The following is a 13,272-nucleotide window of genomic DNA, read 5'->3' as shown; positions in this document are numbered from 1 at the left end:
GCCTGAGCTCTGTATATGGTGAATGGGGAGAGCAAGGTGCCTCACAATGGTTTTTTAGACCTTATATTTAAGAAGCCTTAAAAACATGAACATGGTGTGAACCAATGCAATATCTGCCTGAATCTGCAGAGAGCCTGAACCCACAGGAAATGCCACCGAAAGGGGCTGTGCTTTATATGCTTGCCAGTCTTGCAGATGGAGGCACCTAGTTCCAATCAACTCAGTTTGATAACTTCCGTGAAGTTAGGCTCCTAAGACAGCCCATTCTCACAAAGTACAACCAGAGGGTCAAGAAGTGCTTCCTTTTCCCCCTTTTGCCCTAGAATGGAGCTTTCTCAGTCCCTCCTGTTGCAGCCGTTGCACATTGCATGGAGTAATTAAATAGTCATTCAGCAGTGAGAGCATTTAACAGAGCCAGAGAACAGATTTGTGAGCAAGGCTCTGTAGCTTAGTGGTTAGGGTCAATTCTGGGTGCAGGATTGGACCCAAATATTTTATATTAAATATGCCTTGCAGTTGGAACCCAGGTTTCCTTCCTACAGAAGGCTGCTATAGATTCTCCAGCTACACTCAGGCAGAAGAGGAGACTTGATCAAGAATTTGGATTTCCCAAGTGCTTTCACCACTGGGGCTTTGGGTAAAAAAAAGCAACACTCCCCTTTCTCCTTGCCATGTTTTGCACAGGGCCTATGGCAGAAGGCATGCTCTGAAAATGCCAGTTGGATCAGAGCTTGTGGAGCCAATGCCTGGTTGGTTTAACCTGACTGGAAATGCCAAATTGTTCATCAATGACAAGAACAAAGCAGTTCTGGGCCTGGCCAGAACCCGACCTTCCCATGCCTGGGGAGCTTTACTGATGGACGTGTAGGTGCCTGGGGTGTTGGATACTTCTGGGAGGCTGTTGGGTGGCTGCTGCATGGGGATTTTGAGGATACACATTTCAGACTTAGGTACTTGTAGTTGTGGATGTGCAAGCCATTTTGTGGAAGTAGCCCTTAGTCCTTACACTGGGGAGTCTCAGGCTGAATCTCAGAAGGACAATATGGTGTTGTATAAGCGTTCATGTTGGAAACTGGTATCAGATGTTTTGGGGACTGAAGTTGGCAGATGAGGTTTGTGGGCCCACGTTGGACTGGACCCTGGCTGTTATGATGTGGGGGTGGGAAGGGCTGCCTCTCTCCATATATTCACCATGGGCCCATGAGTAGGTTGGGCAAAGGATGCATCTTGCTTGGGCAGGGGGAATCCACCAGACATTAGCACGCCCATTGATTTGGGGTTTCAGAGCCACTTGTAAGGACCCAGCCATCTGCAACAGCATTCCCTCAATAATAGAGGGCCTTCCCTGAGACAGCTGGTACACTACAGTTCTGTAAACTGGACAGACCCTTGCATCCACATGGAATCACATCTGCTTCCCTTTGCAGAGACATAGCCGTGTTAGTCTGAAGTCAGGTAGAAGGCAGATTGCACCATATAGATTTTTGGTTAGTCTATAACAAACCTACTTTGCCTTCTCTTTGCAGGTCTGGTGCAATAATGAGCAAACTGCCTAATAGGAATTCATACCTACTCTCTGGATAGAAGAGGACAGGAGGGGCCGGGTGCATTCCCACATTCCTAAAGGTTGGGTGGTTGCTGTATGTAAATAGGTTAGCACTTAAATAGCACAGAAGCGGGTGTGTTAAAAAGACCTCAGTAGAGTCAATCAGATAGCGAAAAGCTCTCTCCACACTCTGCCAGGGCACCTGAGACCTTCCCTGGGGGCACATGTATTCAGACCCCCTTGCAGCAAATCGTATTCTACAATACGGATGTAATTGGGTTCCATGTGGTGCCATCGGAGACAGTCATGAGGCCAGTGCTTTTCCCACAGGTGGCCAAACAGCCCATGCATAGCAATGGCTTTGCATGCACGTTGCACTGAGCTGTCAGAACCAGGGGCATGCTCTGTGTTGCCAGGAGTAGAGCAGATTGTACAGTCACCATTGAACTTGATGAGGGGTCTTTGCTAGGGGCCCTGAACCAGCACCAGGGGGTCTTATGCAGTGGCCTCTTTTCTCTCTTTTCACAAGATGCCTCACTTGCCACTTTCCAGCCTTCTGGATCGTGATGCACGGGTAGAGAACTATGATAATCAGCTAGGCTTTATTGCTTTCCACCCTTACTTCCCTTACAGGCATTTGTTCTTTTGCACATGCTTTCACTATTTGCTAATAAAAACTGCTCCAGTAATGACATGCTCTCTCCCAAAGAGGAGATTGCTGGGACTGGCATTATCTAACAGATTCAAGGAGCTCTGCCTACTAACCCTTTCTACCCATTCATTGGCTTATCAGCCATCTCTGCAGCCAGCAGTAGCCCTCCTCTCTCATTCCTAGTTAATTGGTGTGAAATTGGAGCAAGTTCTCAGGTGATAATGTGTTTGCATTTACTGCTTCACTGAACCACCCTGGCCACTCAATCCCAGCTTCATTAAATCCTCAATTTTAGCTTTTGCTCCTGGCTGTGAGCTTCAAACCCTATTTCCTGTGCAGTGGACATACAGCGTTACACATGTCAAGGAGACAATTTGATTGGAACTGCTGGTAACAAGTAGGCCATTGCCCAGTCAGTGCTGAAGAAAAATCCTTTAACGTTAGGAAGATATTTAAGATCCCCATACTGGGTGCAGTACATTTTGGAACACAGTGCTTCAAACAATGTTTCTTGGTTCTCATATTTGAAAAAGGCATATTTAATGTCCCTTAATTATCCTTGATTAATTAATTGATGTCTCTACAGCACTTTGAAGGTATAAAGCATTAATATGCATTCTATTATTAGTATTTAAAGGCTCAGCCACAAACTCAAATGAAGTATTTGTACTTACAAAGCCTAAACAAGGAATGCCAGTTTTCAAGTACTAGTGGAGCACGTTTGCAGAATCTGGTCTTCTTTTGTAATTATTAATAAGGGGGTTATAGAAAACATAATTGCTTTAAGCACAAGATAACCTTGACTCTACCCTCCCAACTAGTTGTGAGAGAGAACATAAAAATTATGGCTGGTTGAAAACCTGTGGGAACATTATTCATACAGAACAATGACTTTTCATGAAAAGACTATCATCAGACTTTCAGATTTTTTAAAACTCTTGAGAGGCCCAATTAACTGGTTGAGAGCCAAAGAACTAACACATCTAAACAATTTTAACTGGCTCACCTGTATATCTAAGATGGCATGTAGGCTTTTCTTTGCAAACTCCAAGCCCCAGGAAATTCTTATGGATGCCCAGGGATGGCAAACATTAGTGGGCCTACACACATTTTTCTGGACGTCGCTTTTGGGTGTGAGTTAGCGCTGTATGGGAATAAGTCAAAGTGTTATATGAGCATGTACACAAGTCTAACTGTATCTATACTGATTCCTTTATATCTAATCCATTTAAATGCAGGAAAACAACTTCATAAAGCAAGGAAAATGTGCTGGGGTGTTCAGGCTGATATCTAGACTAAGTCTACATGATAAGCTTCTACCACATCCCTTCAGTGATCACTTGTGTGAGTAGGTGTTATCTGTGACCAGCACAGCTGGACTAGCAGAAGTCCCTAGTGGTGATCCAGGTGTTAATATGCATGACCTATGTGCTAGACAAGCACCTAGCTGGGGTGACCGGAAGGGTTGCCAGAATCTGAAATGAGCTTCCAAGGGAGGTGGTGCTCTCCTCTACCTCGGGGTCTTCAAGAGGAGACTGGACAAGCACCTGGCTGGGGTTGTCTGACCCCAGCGCTCTTTCCTGCCCAGGGCAGGGGGTTGGACTTGATGATCTCCTGAGGTCCCTTCTGACCCTACCAACTATGAAACTATGAAATCTAGCTCTGATTCCTTCTTGGGTACATCAGCCACTGTAGGGATCGCCATAAGTTGTTTGTTTTCTTAAATTGAGTCAGCTTGACTTGTCCTGGGTTAGTCCAGTCTTGTGACCTGTTATACAGCAAAACTGATGTTACCCGTTTCTTTTCTGCACCTGCATGAACAGAGACTGATTTCATTTGACAATGCTGGAGATGTCAGTGGGGGAAACCACAATAGGTTCCCAAGCATTGCAGGTGGCACTACGTGGTGTGACTCAGCCAAGTAAATCCACATTTGGTGCTGCAGGTATTTTGTAGAGGGGCAGGCAGTGGTTGGCTGACCACCCCTCATCTCCTGCATACCCACCCTGAGCACCCTGTATGCTACATCCATGCTTGGAGGGGGGGGGGGGGGGTGTGACCAATATGGCAGAGTACACTGGATAGGCAGAGTCCTGCTCCATGCTGAACAGTTCAGACAGCAGAGCTGTGGCTGTGAAGGGTGTGATTTTTTCCCATCACCCCTGTGCAGCATAACCATGCTGTGTATGCTTGTGTGGTTGCATTTATATTCTGTTGCTGGGAGAGCTCATTTTGTTCAGGGAACTGTTCTGCATTATCCTGGCAAAACCCTCTTTTGCTGGTGCAGCTATTAGGATAAATTTCTGGGGGCACCTATACTACTCTAGTATCCCAGCAAATACTTTCTAATGTAGCAAGGTATCCATTGCCCCAGAGGAGCGCTGCTTTCTGAGAGCACCCAAGGAAAATGCTTCAGTTCAGGCAGGGGAGTTTTTGGGGGTAGAATTGTGCTGTACTTGGTTATTACTGGCATGTAGGAGCAGATCACCTGCTGGTTGTACTCTTAATTGAACATATTTTTAATTTTGGTTGAGCTGCCGAGGGGCAAACATAGGTGCTTTTTTTGTCGATGGTAGGTGTGATTTCTAAAAGTGCTCAGATTGGCTGGCTTTCCTCTTGCTGACTTCAGTAAAAGTTTACCATGGACTTCCATGGAAGCAGAAGTAGGCTTGAACTGAGTGGCTTGTTAATCTACCCTTATAGCCAAGGTTGGTTGTACACGCAGTTTTTGTACTGGAATAACTACTTTGATTCATAGATTCATAGATGTCGGGTTAGAAGGGACTTTGTAGATCTACTAGTCCGACCCCCTGCCCTGGGCAGGAGAGAAAACTGGGATCAAATGACCCCAGCCAGGTAAACATCGAGCCTCCTTTTAAAGACCCCCAGGGTAGGAGCCAGCATCACTTCCCCTGGAAGTTGGTTCCAGATCCTAGCCACCCTAACTGCCAAGTAGTTCTTTCTAATGTCTAGTCTAAATCTACTCTCGAGCAACTTATGGCCGTTATTCCTTGTTACTCTGGGAAGCGCTCGGGGGAACAGGGTCTCTCCCATTCCCTGCTGGTTCCCCCTGGTAAGTTTATAGATGGCCATCAGGTCCTCTCTCGGCCTTCTCTTGTGGAGGCTGAACAGGTTCAGGTCCCGTAGCCTCTCCTCGTAGGATCTTCCTTGCTGCCCCCTGATCATGTGAGTGGCCCTCCTCTGGACCCTCTCAATGCTGTCCACATCCCTCCTGAAGTGCGGCGCCCAGAACTGGATGCAGTACTCCAACTGTGGCCTGACCAATGTCACATAGAGGGGGAGGATCACCTCCTTGACCCTGCTTGTGATGCATCTGTGGATGCACGACAAGGTACGGTTAGCCTTACTGACCGTGTCCTTGCATTGTCGGCCCATGTTCATCTTGGAGTCAATAATGACTCCAAGATCTCTTTCTGTCGCCGTGCTTTCAAGAAGGGAGTTCCCCAGCCCATAGGTATGCTGCTGGTTCTTACTGCCCAAGTGCAGCACCCTGCACTTGTCAGTATTGAATCCCATCCTATTTTCATTTGCCCACTCCTGTAACCTGTCCAGGTCCTGCTGCAATCTGTCCTTCTCTTCTAGCATGCCCACCTCACCCCAAATCTTGGTGTCATCTGCGAATTTAAACAGGCTGCTCTTCACCCCGTCATCCAAGTTACTAATAAAGACACTGAACAGTGCGGGCCCGAGGACCAAGCCCTGGGGGACCCCACTGCCCACTTCCCTCCAGGTCAAAAATGACCCGTCCACCACCACCCTCTGGGTGTGGCCCCTCAGCCAATTTGTGATCCATCCAACTGTGTAGGTGTCAATGCCACAGTCGCCTAGCTTTTTAATGAGAATGGGGTGGGAGACAGTGTCAAAGGCCTTCCTGAAGTCCAGAAAGACTACATCCACCACGACACCTGCGTCCAATGATTTTGTGACCTGATCGTAGAAGGCTAGGAGTTAGGGGTATGTTATGCTTTGGTTAGGGGTATGTTATATTACCGGAAAAGAACAGCACCTAATGTGGACACAGTTATATCAGTGTCAAGATGGCTTATATCAGAATAAATAATTCCCTGTCCCAAGCTGGAAAATGTTATAACTGTACCTGCACTCAGGGAGTGCACTGCCCTGACTATCATAGTGTACTTAAAGCAATACAACTTTGTATGGAGCTAGAAAAAATGAAAACATGTTAAATGATGGCAAAAAATGGCTTTGAAGCAAAGTTCTTCAAACAATCCCCAGTAGCTTCATTTTTAGAGCAAGTCTTTTGCAGATAATTTTCGCTTCATTGCTAAATGAACTTATTATGCCTTGAGTACACCATTAAGACCATTACTAAAAGTAAGCATATTAGGCAGTACAGTATATACTGGCATATTAAATAACTTATTCTAACTGCTAGGGTGATTAGCACATTCATTGTGATTTCTAAAAAGCAAATGTTAGGCTGAATCATAGAATCACAGAAAATGAGGGTTGGAAGGGACCTCAGGAGGTCACATCTAGTCTAGCCCCCTGCTCAAAGCTGAACGATCCCCAACTAGATCATCCCAGCCAAGGCTTTGTCTAGCCAAGTCTTAAAAACCTCCAAAGATGGATCTTCCACCACCTCCCTGGGTACCTGTCCCAGTGCTTTATTACCCTCATAGTGAGAAAGTTGTTCCTCATATCTAACCCAAACTTCCCTTGCTGCAACTTGAGCCCATTGCTCCTTGTTCTGTCATCTGCCACCACTGAGAACAGTCCAGCTCTTGGGAACCCCTTTCCACGCAGGTAGTCGAAGGCTGTTATTAAATCCCCCCTCAGTCTTCTCTTCTCCTGTCTAAATATGCCCAGTTCCCCTTCTCCTCAGAAGTCATGTCCCCCAGCCCCCTAACCATTTTCCTTGCCCTCTGCTGAACTCTCTCCAATTTCTCCACATCCTTTCTGTAGTGGGGGGCCCAAAACTGGACACAGTACTTCAAATGGGGTCTCACCAGTGCTAACTAGAGGGGAAGAATCACTTCCCTCAATCTGTTTGCAATGCTCCTACTAATGCAGCCCAGTTTGCCATTAGCCTTCTTCACAACAAGGGCACACTGTTGGCTCATATTCAGCTTCTTGTCCACTGTAACCCCCACGTCCTTTTCTGCAGAGCAGCTGCTTAGCCAGTTGGTCTCCAGACTGTACCGGTGCATGGGATTGTTCTGTCCTAAGTGCAGGACTTGGCACGTGTCCTTACTGAACTTCATGAGATTTCTTTTGGACCAATCTTCCATTTTATCTAGATCACTCTAAATCCTAGCCCTACCCTCCAACATATCTACTCCTCCTCCCAGCTTGTATCATCTACAGACTCTCTGAAGGTGTACTCCATCCCATCTTCCAGATAGTTGATGTTGGTATAAGATGCTAGTATAATTCAGAGCACTCAACCTCATACTGTATTCACTTGATTTCCATTTATACTTTAATCTCATTTTAAGAAGGTGTGTGTTACGTACCTAGAATATTAACATTTTCCTTTAGGTGAATTTGACTGCTCTTTGGGCTGAACGAATCCCCAGATGGACTGAAACCTTGTGTTACGAACAAGACAAAGATCTGTCCGATAGCAGTGGATCTCAACCTGTTTGGGCTCGAGGTACCCCTCACTGGACTTGAGGCACCCCTCCTTGGACACAAGGCATCCCTCCATACCCTTTGTGGCACCCAGTTAAAAAATTAATTCTTCATCCCCTTCAAAAGATCTGGTGGCACCCCAGGGAGCCACGGCACTGTTCTAGAGCATCTATGCTGTGCTTCAGGATTGATGGTCCTGATCCTAAGCCCACCGAATCCAATGGGAATGTTTGCACTGACTTCAATACATGCTGGATCATGCCCCAACATTATCCTCTGTGCTGTGACTGGTTTGCTATTGGCACGTTAGTTCTGAAAATGAGAAAACGGCTGGCTCCAAGTCTTGTTACGAATTGTGAACTCCCACTGAGTTTTACAAATTGTATCAGTCAGTCAGGGCTCACATTTGACCAAGCCTGAACCAAGTTATGCACTTCCATTGAAACCACCTGAAATGGTTCCCTTTGAGCACTCAGCCCCAGTTTACAAACTCTGAACTTCTTCCCAGACAACAGCTGCACACTAGCTTTGTAGTAAAACTTAATATTAGGTGAGTTTCCCCTGGCTTTTGAGTTGCTTACCACTCTGTTGCCCAGGGCTCTTATATAAACCTTTGCTTTCTTCAGGCTGATTTCTACTTGCAATTCAGCACAAAACTCTGACTGATACATGTAGGAGTTTGTGTGCATGGGCCTGGAGGAAAAGAAAGGTTAGACTGATGGTGATGAATATGGTATAAGACATGAAAACAAGACATAATGATACGAACAGCTTCTGCTATAATCGATGAAAGAGCCATGTTGACTTTAGTGGGACCCCTACATAACAGACTGAATTTGCTGGATCAGTCAATCATTGTGCCCTTGACAGTGAGGTCCCCTGGCCAATTTACTTATAGTTTTCATAGTTAATAAATAAAAGCCCAGTGCTTTACGTGTTCTCAAATCTCACGTGGGGACTAATCCTGCTGAGTGCAATTATCTTTCATTGACTTAAGCAGGGATTGAGTTTTCATAGATTTTAAAGACAGAAGGGACCATTATGCTCATTTAATATCACCTCTTGCATAACATGAGCCATGGAGCCTCACCCAATAATTACTGCATAGTGGTAGCTCAGCACCTCCCAGAATTAAAAACATTGTTAGATCTTGTAGTAATCATGGAAACAACTGGCGAAGAAGACAGTCTGGCTGGTACAGCACTGCATCACATCAATTGGCTTCATTTTATGATAACTTTTGGCTATAGAGCGATGTAATGATTGAAGGGGTCTTGAAAAGAAGAGCAAAGTTGAGTTTGTGTCCTTTTTTACCCTTTGAGAACACATAAAGAGTATCTGAAAAGGTTTGGGGTTTTTTTTAGGTTGTTCACCTTGCCTTTTGTGTTAGAAATCCAGGTCTGCTCTAGGCCTCAGACTCTCTGAGGTTAGGATCACATCAGAAGATGCCCTTAAAGCAGGGATGGGCAAAATGCAGCCCGCGGGTCGGATGCGGCCTGCCAGGCCATTCTATCTGGCCCGCGGGGCCCCTAAAAAATTTAGAAAATTAATATTTATCTGCCCCTGGCTGCCTGTCATGCGGCCCTCGATGGCTTGCCAAAACTCAGTAAGCGGCCCTCCGCCCAAAATAATTGCCCGCCCCTGCCTTAAAGTGAAAGCTGAGAAAGGACAGGAGTTTTAGTCTGGCTCTTTAAAACCCGTTACTTTTTCAATTTCAACAAAAAATGCTCTCCTTTTTAGGTGCTGGGGTACAGCCCCCAAAAAATATCCTTTCAGTGTTTTTTTCCCCATATCAAGAAAATCCTTTAAAGGCCGTGTGTTATAATCCAGGTTCGAATTACACTTTGACTCTTGGGAGGGGTCTGCAAAAATATTAAACCGGTTCATTGATTAACAAGTCCACCTAAGTGAGGGAGCAATCCGATTGGAGACCCCCCACCCAGGTTGTGATTTTCAAATCTTACAGAGGGCTCTTGTCTTTTATTAGGGGACTCAGCCCCTCCCTCCCCCCCAAACTCACCCTTAATTTGTACCTGGTTATAATCACAGCTCAGTAGTTCACCGTAAACCTATCTGCACCTAAACTTTCATAGGCTGATTCTGTTTCCCATAGGAATGGCTCAAAAGTGCCCTTGCCTTGTACCTTCAACCCTGAGGATTATGAGCTCCTTAGAGAGATAAGACCTTACCACTAGTTTAGCGCTAGCTCTTCATGTTGTCCTGTGCCAAGTATGCTGGTGTTCCTACAGGCTCTACTACAGGTTTCGTACAGACGTGTGGAAGGATCGAATGATCCACCAGTTGGCTCCTCTCCCATTCTTTACTTGAGACATGGATTCAGTTCAGATTTCAAGGACATCAGTGGAAATCTGGAGTATCTCCATTAACTGAAATAGAATTACTCCAGATTTGCTCTAGTTATTCGAGATTTGCAATACTGTAAGGAATCTGCCCCTCATTTTCTAGGAATGTAGATATTCAGTCAGTAGATGGCACTGTTTCGTTCTGTGTTATTCCCATCACACAATTTTATCATAAAATGGGCCTACCCCAAGGGTCATGTTAGGGCAGCCTACACTTGGGGTTGTGCGCAGACTTCTCTCAAAGGTTTAGTTTGTCTGCCAGATTCTTATATTGAGCCACCCAGTGCAGTCCTGGGAAGAAGAGGAGACAAAATAAGCAGGATAATAAGAAAAATTAGCAAAATAATACTGGTCACATCTCTTAATGCAGTGTTTCTCAACCTGTAGGTTGCTACCTGAAAGTGGGTTGCAGGAATATATGAGCGGGTTGCAAATGAACTTTAAAAATTGATTTCCTTTAAAGGAGAAAAACGTGGGAAACTGTGGCTTTTCCCTTGCAGACGATCAAAGTTCCAGCCTGTGAGGGGCTGCTTGGGGTCTCGCACGTGCCCTGCCCCACACACTGGGGTCTGGGGCGGGGGCAGTGGGTCAGGAGTGATGGGCACTGGGGTGGGATTGGCCATTGATGTTTACAAATGGGTCCTGGTACAAAAAAAGCTGAGAACCACTGCCTTAATGCACTACGGTGTCAAATAGAATAGAATAGAATAGCATCCTGGCTTTACCTGGCAGTTAATAAAAAAGTTGGTCCTTAAGTTAGACTTGGGGCTTTATTTCTGACTGTCCGCCCACTTGGCAGGACTGTAAGGTTTAAACACTGAGCAACATCTTTTGTGAAAAGTTTGAATCATTGGGCAAAACTTATTGGTATTTATAACCAGAGGCATAGCCGGGCAGTTCTGTGCCCTCGGTGGCAGCAATGTTTGGGGCAGCAGCAGTGACTGGGCCAGCACTGCTGCTGGATTGGCAGCAACTACTATTTTTCCACACCCCTGCAAGTCAGCACCCAGGGCTGCTCACCCCCTCTCGCTTCCACTGGTGTTTATAACCCTGTGTCTCTTGTTCTCTGCTAACTCTAGCAAAGCCACCCCTCAATGAGGAAGAAATTAGAAGGTTATTTGTGCAGCGAGTGTTCTTCTCTTTCTCTTCAGCAGACTTTGTGGAGACAGCACTTCAAACTCAGTGACAAAGGGTTTGAACCAGGTTCAGTCCTGAGGACTTGCCTCTGATAGTGGCTGTAAATCCCACAAGGAGCTGAGTTTCAACTAGGGTTGTTTAAGGCGTGCCGAATATGGGTATGGGTTGCCCATGGTGTCACCTCCTTATTGGGATCCGGATGAAGCAGCTGTGCAGCCTCATCTTTGAGAGGTGTTCTGGCCTATATTGTAATACTTTAAATGGCAGGAGGACCTTGGTGGTGGGATCTTATTTTTAGTATGATTCAATATTTGTATCACAGGAGCAGCTGGGAGTTTTAGTTAGACACAAGAGACCTGTTGTACTGGGCTCTGTATACACATGTGGTAGGAAGATTTTTACTTTTCAAGGCACTGATTCATCTCCTCTCCCTTCCAACTGAAACTTCAGCTTTGGCTAACTCTTCAGGATACCATCCTAGAAGGTTTTCAATGCTCAGCTCAATAAAGCCCTGGCTGGGATGATCTAGTTGGGGATGGTCCCGCTTTGAGCAGGGGGTTGGACTAGATGCGACCCCCTGAGGTCCCTTCCAACCCTCATGTTCTGATTCTCTGATTACCTTTAATTGGTACAACTAATGGTGATATAATTGCTTAGGGTTACCATACATCCAGATTTTCTCAGACATGTCCTCTTTTTGGGTCCTCTGAGCTCTGGTTTTTGAAATATGAACATATGTCCAGGATTTTGCTCTGCTAGGTCTTTTTCAAGATCAGAAGTGCATTTCCTAGCTTAGCCTAATGGCATGCATGTTTACCATACCAGGGATCCAGGTTTTCTGTTTTCTGTGGAAAAACACGGATATTCCTCTTTAGAGGAGGAAATCGTGCGTTTCTTCTTGCAGGCTGGCAGTCTTCCAGCTATCAAGCTACCAGTGGGGGCAGGTGACGGTTCTGTAGCCCGTGCAGTGGTCAGCACTCCAGCCCGGGCTCAAGCCTCTGCTCCTTCTCAGACTGTCTATGTGATCTTGGCCAAATGCTTTCAGAATTGCTCCTCCAAGAGTGTGGATGCTGTGATACTTAGGATTAAAGGCCTAACTTTTAGGGTGCCAGTGGCAGAAGTAGAGCCACAGCTGTGAGATAGGGACCTCAGCTCTAGTTTAGGTATAACACATGCAGAAAACTAGGTATCTCTGAATGGAACAGCTCGGTCTAAGCCTCAGTCTAGGCATCTACATCCTTTCTGCATGTAGGCTGAGTCTCTCTGTGCCTCAGTTTCCCAGGGGGTAAGAGCACCACCTCACAGGAGTGTTTTGAGGCTAAAGACATGAATGACAGTGGAGATTAGATTCTGCAGTAATAATCAGCAGAACAGTAGCTGGATAGATAAGCAGCTGGCCCTGGGTCACAGTGGGTGTCGTTGCAGTTCACAGTAGCTTTGCCTGCCAGATTAGGAGTTTGGGCTGGTATAGTCAGCTACGCCTGAGACTGGCCACTGCCACTGTAAACCAGACAAATCCCCCACAGGGACATGGTTGGATACGGGGCCTGGGTTGTGGTAGTATGACATGCTGATATCTGTTTCCTGTGGCCCCGTACTCTCCTGAATCTGAGGCTAGTGCTACTTCAGGAACTTTTCCTCCTATGGCAGTGTCTGCTAGTGTAGAAAGTTTCTGTGTCATTTCTAGTGGCAGAGGGCCTCCTGTACAGGCAGTTATTTTGGCCCCTAAGAGCTTTTTGCAGTCAGTATAACTTATGTCACGTAGCAAGCTGGCATGAGCAACATTGCACAGGAGGGTTGTTTCCAGTATAATCACACCCACAAAATTTGAGACTGTCGACTAGACCCAAGGCCTTGTGAACACTACCAGGCCGCTAGTGCCATAATAGCAGCAACAAACCCACCTTGTGCAGACACAGCCTGTACCATCAGACAGAGCTTTTCTGCCACCAGAGTGA

Source organism: Alligator mississippiensis, chromosome 2 (genome assembly GCF_030867095.1).
Source record: "Alligator mississippiensis isolate rAllMis1 chromosome 2, rAllMis1, whole genome shotgun sequence".
NCBI lineage: Eukaryota > Metazoa > Chordata > Crocodylia > Alligatoridae > Alligator > Alligator mississippiensis.
This window is presented reverse-complemented; position numbering follows the sequence as displayed.